Source organism: Hemicordylus capensis, chromosome 7 (assembly GCF_027244095.1).
Source record: "Hemicordylus capensis ecotype Gifberg chromosome 7, rHemCap1.1.pri, whole genome shotgun sequence".
In the NCBI taxonomy this organism is placed as follows: Eukaryota; Metazoa; Chordata; class Lepidosauria; order Squamata; family Cordylidae; genus Hemicordylus; species Hemicordylus capensis.
The window spans coordinates 26,768,429-26,779,063 of NC_069663.1; positions in this window are offsets into that span (position 1 = coordinate 26,768,429).

The window sequence follows — 10,635 nt, forward strand, 5'->3', positions numbered from 1 at the left end:
CTGACCTTTTGAAAAAAAGCCTACGCCTTCTGTTGCAAACCCTCAGCTCGGGTACCCCATAGAGATTGTGTGTGTGTGTGTGTATGACAGTTAAGAGACTGGCTATGCCAGGCTCACGTCCACACTAAGGTACTCAAGAGCAGCCTTACTGAAGCTAAGGGACAAACTCCCTTCTGTTCATTTCAGTGGGAGGACTCGGTGCTCCTTTCCTGAAGCCCGTCAGTCAGGCTGATGGGCGGGGTATGCCAAGCAATCAGGAGTCGAGGAGGAGGGTCTTCACCCTCCTCCTTTCCCTCCTCTCCTCGAGAGGAGGCAGGTGGGCTCTGAATACCCCCTGGGAGCCCTAGAAGTGTCCCCTGCTGGGAACCCCTGGACTGTAATACCCATCATCCCTGGCCATAGTGGCCAAGGGCTGGGGGTGATGGGAGTTGTAGTTGAGACCCCCTCTGCTCTGAGCTAGGTGGACCCTCGGTCCGACCCAGCAAGACAAACCGTCGCTGCTTACCATGAGGGTGGGGGGGGCGGACGTTGGATGTGCTGTTCTTGTGCAACGTCACACGGTCAAGACAACTGTGCATGAACAAATGCAAATGGTCACGACAGCCCAGCAGTGTGTGTTGGTGCACTGGTAATGAGCAGAGTTGCCAGGTACACAGGGTGGCTTCAGGTGAGGCAGATGGAATGCAGTCAATGAGGGTGCAATGCTGAGGGTGGGGCCGTGGGGGGAAGAGGGCAGGGCTGGGGATGACACCTCTCTGGCACTCTGGGAAGGGTTTTATTGGGACCCGCCTCAAGCCATGGCCCACAGGTGCTGGGGTAGCCCCTCAGGCCTCCTGGTCAGTTGCCCTCTCTTCCCGTGGGAGTGCATCCGACAGGCCACCATTCTGCAGCAGGATGCTCCCTTGCCCCATTTGCAGAGCAGGATGGGATGCTCCTGTGGCCGACGCCTTTGCAAATGCAAATGCACTCTGAAGCTAGAATTACAGATGGAAAGTTTTCCTGGGCCCTGCCTCAGAAATCTCCAGTTTGGGAATGCATCCAACTGGCCAACCCTGTAGAATAGGGGTTCCCAGCCTTGGGTCTGCAGAGGTGGTTGGACTACAACTCCCATCATCCCTGGGGATGATGGGAGTTGTAGTCCATCAGCCTCTGCAGACCCAAGATTGAGAACACATGCTATGGAGGATGCATTCTTATACAAAATGGTGCCTGATACTTGACTTTTTTCTCCGGAAAGTTAAGTCATTAACAATGGTTGGTTGGTTGAAATCCCAAAACCTGCTGCTCAGTGTATTGGAGGCATCTTCCTAACCAATCAAACTAGAGTAATCTAACCCAGGGGGTTCCCAGCCTGTGTTCCTCCAGATATCGCTGAACTAGTTGGTGCCCTGATGCTTTGGAATGCACTCCCTGCTGAAATAAGAGCCTCCCCATCTCTGACCATTTTAAAAAAAAATCTTTAAAGACACATTTGTTGACCCAGGCTTTTAATTAAATACCATTTATTTATTTATTTTATTATTATTATTATTATTATTATTATTATTATTATTAACATTTTATATCCTGCTCTTCCTCCAAGGAGCCCAGAGCGGTGTGCTACATACTTAAGTTTCTCCTCACAACCACCCTGTGAAGTAGGTTAGGCTGAGAGAGAAGTGACTGGCCCAGAGTCACCCAGCAAGTCTCATGGCTGAATGGGGATTTGATCTCGGGTCTCCCTGGTCCTAGTCCGGCACTCTAACCACTACACCGCGCTGGCTCACAGCATTTTAATAGTTTTAACATGATTTTAAAATATTGTTTTGTTTTAAATTGTTGTACTGTTCTAACTATTTTGTTGTCATTTATTTTAACCATTTTAATTTCTTTGTTGTCATTTATCTGTTTTAACTTTTCTGTTTTTGTTGTAAACTGCCCAGAGACATATGTTTTGGGTGGTATAAAGATATGTCGAATAAATAAATAAACAAATAGATAGATAGATAAAATAACACTACAACTCTCATCACCCCAGCTACATTTTTTTGTGGCTGGGGACGATGGGAGTTGTAATTCAGCACATCCGGCGTTCCACAGCTTGGGAGCCCCTGATGCAACCCATGTGTTGACTCTGTGTTTTCAGCCCTAATGATGGAATCCCCAACCGGCAGGCAAAAGGCCTGCTGATCGGAGGGGCCAAGCGGGGACAGAGGTCCCAGTCTGGGTCCCAGCAGCCCTCCTCCTTTGTGTTCATGCCGCCTCACCCACCTGCCCATCGCTCTGGCCTATGGAAAGGGCATTGCTGTTATTCCCCCTCTTCCCCAGCTCTTTTGGTGGCAGCAGGACCTTATGGAAGGGGATTGAGAACCAGACCAGTCCCTGCCCATCTCTCGCTGACCTGGGTGAGCTTTCTTGGCCACACTAGGGCGTGGCAGAAAATTGGGAATGGCTGTGTTTATCGAGAGATTGGACACCCCCTAGGAGAACTGCATCTAATGCATCCAGGCTGATTAAGGGGGCTTTTCATCCTTCAGGGAAAATCCTGACCCCGGAGGCATTTTTGCAGAAATTGTAACCTTATCAGTAGACCCCATTTCTTCTAATCTAAGCATCTGCTTTCACTGATGGTGGCCGTCTCGGTAGCGAAAAGGAACAACCACATCCATGCAGGTATGGTTGGATTAAAGCCACCAGCTTCCAAAGCGTTTGCTAGCTTTGGGAGATATCTCTTATTCAGTCTGAGGAAGAGTCCTGTGTGCCTTGAAAAGCAGCCATCTTTGGTGGGGTGGAAGGCGTGGGGAGAAAGCTACTGGCTGCTCCGGAAGCTGGTATTTGTCTTATTCTGTTTTGGTTTTTTTATGTGGGAGAATAACATTCTCGTAGTTCTTTAAAGACAAATATATAGAATGAAAGACTCATCCAGTTTTGCTGCTCTTAAATGTATAATGTGTGAATCTTTGATAATTAGTATTAAAAAGCCACTGGGGTGATAGTGGGGGTATCTCCCAACATATAGTAGGTAAATTTTCCTGAATCTCTGCTCACATAGTTGAGCTCCTGTCCCCCGTGATTGCTTACTTGCTCAAAATAAATTCAGCTTATTCACTCCCCATGCAACCAGAAATATTTTTCCTGCCTTAGATCAGCCACCCTTTTGACATCTTCCTTCAAATAGTCACAGAATGTGACAGAATTTAGGCTTTACAACATCCAAAAAGAAGGGAAGAAAAAGTACCTCTGCCCTAAAACCCAGCAAGGATGTACTTTTTTCCAACTACTCTCCAACTCAGATAACCAAATGCATAGGTTGATTGTAATCCCATTCCCACCCTGAAGCTTTGGATCTGGTTAGCTCCAGCTTTGAAATGTCTCATCACTCCCTTCTCTTTGGATCTCATTCCCAAGGAAATGTAGAGGAAGGAAGAAAACTATCCCTTGCCCAAAGGGGGTTGGAACTCCTTTGCTAAACCCCATCCCTTCCACCAAATCAGAAGACTTAAACCATTCCCAGATTAATTTTTCTAAATGAAGATTGGAGGCTTGCTTCATTTTTGCAAACCCCCAAAAGGTTAATTTCAGTGAGTGAAGGGCAAGAATGACCCACCCTTGAATCAGGGCCACCAGCTCTCCTGCTTGCAAAGAGCAGTGACTTATACAGAGACGCAAAAGGCAGCCTCCAAGGGTGGGCATTTCTGCCACATCTATGTGCCGGAAGAAATCAAACAAGCCAATGCAGAGATGCAGCAGGATCAAACCTTTCTCTGACAGGAGGAGAATTAAAGGAGGCAAGGCCAGAACAGAGCATCATGCAGAGATAGGCAGCCATCTCTGAGGAATCCTGCGGCATTTCTGCATCTGGCGTGACAGAATAGTGCAGTTGCCCCTGATGCACCCAGAGAGGCAGAGCAGAAGGGCCCCCAGAGGAGGCAGGCTGGAAGGAGGGAAGGCCAGAGCAGGCAACCGTTCAGAGAGACAACAGGGCAACCTCCTCATGGGAGTCTTTCATGTTGTCCCCCACCCCCCTATTTCTCGCAACAACGCCCGCAGTTCTCTCACGAACACACAGTTTGGGAATGGCTGATCTACCCTCAGGAAAAAGGCAGAGGGTAACCCTGAAATGTGCCCTTCACCCTCTAAAACCACCCTGTGCCCAGCAACGGGACAAGGAAGGAGGTGAGTGGGAGGGATGATGAAGCCCAGATGTCGCTTCCCTGCGTCCCGCCACCCCCCTGGCTCCATTAGTAAAAATGGGTTAAGATTGTCGTGAAATGTAAAGAAAAAACGACAACGGAAGACGGAAGTGATGTCGTGAATGGACATTTATCATGACAAGAAAATGAGTTAATTGTATTAGCGCTAAAAAACGCCGGACTCCACTGAGCACAAAATCAATACACAACTTTACACTAAACACACAAACCTACCAAGACATTCAGAATTAATTTTTTTTTTTTTGCTACGTAGCCATGGCGATGGAGTTTGTTGGTTACTTGGTTCTCCCACCCACCCCTTTCTTTGTTCTAAGCAATTAAAAACATTTGTCAGTCATTAACCCCTTCCATTTCATCTCCCCCTTTGGCACCACCCCGCGAGAATAAATAAGACTGCTGTTAAAAGGAGAGGTTGGATGGAGAACAAAAATCCAGAATGACTGGAGACAGTTGCATAAAAGGTGTGGAGGTTTGCAAATGAATGGATGAAGCCGCTGCCTGGTGCGGAGTCAGGTCCCTGGGCCCGCTAGCCGAAACTCTCTGCTCTGACTGCTAGTACCTCTCCATGTCTCGGATGGGGGCGGTTTATCCATCCACCTCCCTGAGATTCAGGGTGGCTCTGGGTGTCAAGCAGCAAGTCCCTCTCAGCTTCATGGGTCCCCTCCTACCTGGGTGGGGCAAGGAGGGCCCTAAAGGTTCCTGGTGAAGCTGACCTTGTTGGATGGGATGAAAGAGGGGATGCAAGGATTCTCCTCCTTGAGTCCCCTGCCAAAATCCCACAAGGGCTCTGGGCACAGAGGTGGCCCCGGGGATTTGCCGTGGTCCTGCCTCTCAGCACACTGGCATCCCATCCTGCTCTGCAAATGGGGCAAGGGAGCATCCTGCTACAGAACGGTGGCCTGTCGGATGCACTCCCACGGGAAGAGAGGGCAGCTGATGACCATGAGGCCTGGAGGGCTACCCCAGAGGTCACCTCTGCTGAGATCTTTCTTTAAACTGGGGGTGCTGTGGGCCATGGCCGAGACCTGCTGCCTGCAACCCACATGCCCCGTCACGGAGCTGCTCCTGTCCTTCAGGTCAACATCGCTGAAAGTTCGTGCCCCCCCACCTCATCTGGCTGTGTTCTTCGCTGTAAGACCCATTGGCGACCCCATCGCCCCTGAGTGAGGCTCCCTGCCCTGTTTCCTGGGCCTGCGCAAAGCTTCGGCCCAAGCCGAATACCCTGCTCAGCCCCCTGGCCCCAAGCAGAGACGGCTCTTCTCACTCGGCAGGACTGTGCTTGGCCCAGGGCCAGAGGGCTCCTTTCACAGAGTCCTCTTGAGCTCCTGCTGCCTCTTGGAAGGCCCACGTGACGTGCTGGGAAGTGGAGAGCCCCTTCCTCTAGCGCTCTTAAGAGAGGGCTGAGCCTCTCTCCAAGGGCCCTCCCAGCACAGAGAAAAGCACCAGGCGGTGCAGAGGTCAGCCCCAGGGGGAATGGCTATCCCATGGCAGGGCTTTGGCCCCAGTGGCCCCTGCTTGGAAAAGAGTGAAAAACACGGACTGAATCAGACCCCGATAGCTCAGTCCTGTCTACTCCCGCTGAGAACAAATCCCGGGGGGTTGTGGTATTTCCGAACCCTGCTTAGGTCCGTCTAACTGGAGATGGTGGGGACCAAAACTGGGACCGCCTGCAAGTACCACACAGGCTCCAAAGCTTGAGGCACCCCAAGCCTGCCACAAGCCCAAGGAGTTGGGGACCCAAAGGCCACCCTGGCCCCTTAAGTGTCACAGGGAGGAGTTTGAGATGCTATGGGTACCAGGCCCCATAGCATGAAGACAGTCAGAGAGAATTCAGGTGTGGCAATAGTTTGAATGCAGGGACACTCCCCACCCCCCACCCCAAGATACTGAGCTAGAGGAAAGAGGAATTCCTGGATGAGCCCCAGTCAGAGTTGAATGTAGCAGAGTCTACGGCAATGGGGCAGCCGGCTGCTTTTCTCTAGTGGGATGCTCTGGGATGCATTTTCTCATACATGCGATTGCCTCACAATGAAACCATCAATGACATGGTGTCAGGCGTGGGATCTGAACTGCCTAGCTCTTCCAATTCCAAACTAATCCCAATAGCAACTGCCCAAGACTGGGCAGTTTCTTTGCACCTGCTGACTTCCCTAGCAAGCTAAAACTCCCTTGGGGCTGCAGGGAAGAAATCTCCCACCAAGTTGATTCATCCTCCCCTTTTTCTATGACCTCCCTGGCAAGAGGGAAGAGAGAGATTTCTCAGTGGCGTCCAGTTAGCCCCATATCACTCAGTTCTGTTGAACGGAATCACATTCTGTTGAGCTCAACTCCTTCGAGGAACCCTGAGGCTTCTATCTAAATTTATATCTAAATGTTTTCCTATTGGTGGTGGTGGTGGGAAATTCCCATGCACATAGAAAGATGAATATTTATTTGAGTATTTTGCCATAACACTGTACTTCATGACATTAGCAGCTCGTCCTAACAAGCCACGGGGGCACCAAAGGAGGAAGTCCAGGTTGCTGCACTCTCTTCGGCCCCGCCCGAGAGCCACGCTGCCTGCAGGCTGGCCACTCATCAGGTAGATCTGCGCTGCCGTGCAGCTCTACCTGGCGAATGGCCAGGCTTCAGGCAGCGTGGTTCTCAGGTGGGGCGAGAAGGAGAGCTGTCACCTGAGCTACCTCCTTTGGTACCTCCCTGGCTCATTAGGACAAGCCACACTTGGTCTACCATGTGCAGTGAGAGTGCTTTTGTGGGGGAGCATAACATGTGCAATAACCCCCCCAACACACACACACCCCTGCAGCTTGAAGTGGTATAGTCCAGGAAATGCTTTACCACTGGATGCTGCTGATTGTATCAACTGGCCCAATAAGAATATTCCCTGCCGGTTTTTTCTTCCCGGAATCTTCTGCGGACATTGAAATCGCAGCTCTCCCAACCCCTACCCAAACCTCCAGCACTTTTATGTATCAACATGTCTCTGATGTTTGAAAACACAAAATTAATGGTACCCCTCTTCCCTGCTCTCCCCTTCCCCTCCCCGCAAACATGTTTAAACAGAAACAGAGTATTTACAATGAAGCGATGGTGGGAAAAAACTTTTTTTTCTTTTGTTCACAGTTAAAGGGAAAAAAGTGACATCAAATCATCCCATTCAGTAGTCTAAATTGTAAGAATCTGACAGTCTGTTGCACTTTTCCTTTTCCTAATATTTATATATTTATAGATTATTATTAATTTTTTTGTTTGTTTTTTGTTTTGTTTTTTTTTGTAATATGGAAGATGAGGAAAAAATCCGAAAAAACACAGGTTTGATGAACACAGAAGGAGGGAGGTTGAAAAGTTCAAAATGATGGAAGGGTGAATCTCGAAAGTTCAGAAGACGGGTTGAAACGAGATGGCTGTCCCCAGCAGCGAGATAATTCGAGATGGGATTCCCCAATTCGGATGAAGCAAAAGTTGACACTTTTTTTTGTTTTAAAAAAACTTTTGAAAGGTGAGAGGCTGTGTCCCCCGAAAAAACAACACGCTAGAAATGTTCTTGATGCTGAGAAGGATGAAGGTGGATTGGAAAAAGCAGTCCGGAGGTAGCCAGCCACTGTACAAATAGTCCCACGCTGCTTTAGATAAGTTTTTTTTAAATAATATATATATATACTTATATATATATTTATATATAGAACTTTGTGGTGTGCGAACTCGTCAAAATGCTGGATGGAAGGGATGCTCTGGAAAATGAATGTGCCTTGACACAAATTAAAACGGCTTTTAAGGAAGGGGGGAGACGGTGGGGGAGAATGAAGTCTTGGCACTCAAAACTGGGATGTACACACAAGTGGAGGATAAGGAGTTTCACCTGGACCGTTCCCATTCAACCTTATCGTGGGCCTTTTCTGATTTTTGTTTGTCCACCCTGCCACCAAACCCCCTTCTTGGAACAGAACTGCCTGGAAACTAAAAAAAAGAAAAACATCCACAGTGATATGATAAATGCAAAGGGGAACAGTCAGTGGAGGGTAAATGAGAACAAGACACTCTTGCCTTCCCTCCTCTCAACTGCATGTGACTCTGTCAAAAGGTGAGTGTGTGTATATATATATATATAAATCATGAAATATACAGATGGATGTTGGCTCTTCAGGCCGCGGGCCATGGACCCTTAGAGGAAGGACGCTCCCCGCTGTCTTTTCAGGGTACTGCCCACTCCGCCCACTCACTTTCCAGAGCTGTCTCTTGCCCTCTGCTGTCACTGGCAGGTGAGCACTCCCCCTGCCTGGCACAGGCGCGGCCCGAGGGGAAGCTCACAGCATTAGTGACCCCCCAACAGGACATGAGAAATCGAGGGGCTCCCCCTTCAGGCTGGGGAGCAGGGGGCAGCAGCAAAGTCCAGCATAACCGCCTCCACGGAGCTTTTTCCCTTCCAAGAGCTTTTTCTTGTTGCTATTTGATTCATAAAAAATGGGCTTGTATTTGGCACATTGAAAGCTTGCAAGTCTCAGCTCTCAGAATGGCGGGTTTTGCCGCCATTTCCCTCAAGCACCAGGGTGTGTGTGTGTGTGTGTGTGTGTGTGTGTGTGTGTGTGTGAAGAGGGTGGGGGGAACCGAATCACCCAGGAACCATTGCTCTGAAAGTGCAGAATGGATGGGAACCGGATATACAGGTTAACTCTGGTAGTGGAATCTGGTGAAGAGAGAGGAGGCAGTCAGAAAACTCAACCTGCATTGAAAACATACGTATCTCAATCTCCAAGGTTCACCATGCCTGGCACTCAAGTATGATGTTTCTTTGTTTACTTCCTACCCAGGCATTAAGATAATAAATGCGTCACAGCTATGAGCAAAGGCTAAACCAGGTCCATAGTTTTCCAAGCAGGTCAGAATTAAGGAGAGCTGGTAGAAGACAGAAAAGTGCCTTTAACTCCCCCATTGAGTCCCAATGCTATTGTGTCCTTGCATGAAAAATGGCAAGAGACACTGGGTGCTACCAGGCAAAAGTTAGTCGTGACAACAAATCCTAAGCTTACTTACGTGGAAGTAAGTCCCACTAACATTTATGAGACCCAGTTCCAAGGAAACAGGTTTAGGATTGGAGTGTAACTTCAAATCAATGGAATGAGATTTAGTCATGACTAACTTAAGAGCCCATGAACTTACACTAATGTTTGCTGGACTGTGCCCATTGGACTTCCAAAGGGAAGGATGTTTTGAAAACAGTTTCCCCACCATTAGCAAAAGTCCGGTTAGAAGGAGGACATAACACATTGGCTAGCACATGGAAAAAACATTGGGCACAGATCAGTTCCCCATCTCCTCTCTTGCACCTTTTTTCCACAACCAGGATGTGCACAAGGTGATAGAAATTTCTACCAAAGCAATGTCAGGGCAAGCAGTTGCAAGAAACCTTTCTCTGCTCTTGAAAAGCATCACGTTAAGGAAATTTTTAAAAGAAAAATGTTATTTCACTGAGCAAATTCTTCTTCCAGAACAGCATACAAGGAGCCCCCTAGAGTTATGGTGCAAAATATTTAGGAATCACGCACCCACCCACCACAAATTAGCATCAAGACAGCTACTGAAATCCCCAACAGCTGCAGAAAAGACCCCCAATGGCCTTTCTTTATTTTTTAAAAAAATCATAAACTGTTTCTTAAAAGCCACTAAGGATCCTATTTCAGACCCACTAACAAATTCTATGCTTCGCTTTTTAAAAAACTTTTGTTTTTAAGTATCAAAACACCCCCTCCCCCTTCCCCAACAATTCTCCCTTTTTAAAAAACTTTAAATAGCTGCATGTTCTCTATAAATAATAGTTTGGCACTTCAAAAATGAAAAAATAAAAGTGCGTCTTTTTAAATAGGATATGTCAATCATGTTCCCTAAGAGTCATTGTTCCCCAGGGAAGACATTCTGGTATCTGATACGGTCATTTCCAAAAGGTGAATTGGGCAGAAATGCTGTGAGCCTCCTTCTCAAGTTTAGATTTGAAAAAGAGAGGATCTCATAGAGGTGAGGAAGGGCTGGGGGTGGGGAGAGAGAAAGAAGCTAGAAAATAATGCCACATATGCCACAACTGACTTGAAAAATTCTCCTCCCTCCAATCAAAATGAATGGGAAATGGTGCTGTGCTTACTGTGCACAGCTCCCATTAATTTCAATGGGACTTGCAGAGGAGAACATTCTGGTGGATTGTGCCCCTAGGATCTCTTCCCAAGCTTGTGGAAAGAAAATCAGGGCCAGAAATGTTTATAAATAGCATTTCGATTATGGAATGGAACCCAGCACAGAAATTATTAAGCATTCTTCTCAGTGAGGAAGCCTAAGTTCCACGAGACAAACAAAATGGGCAAAGCAGTTCTATAAACGAAGGGCATATAAACCTATGAAACAAGCTGCCTTCTACTGAGTCAGACGATTGGTCCACCTTGCTCAGTGCTGTCTA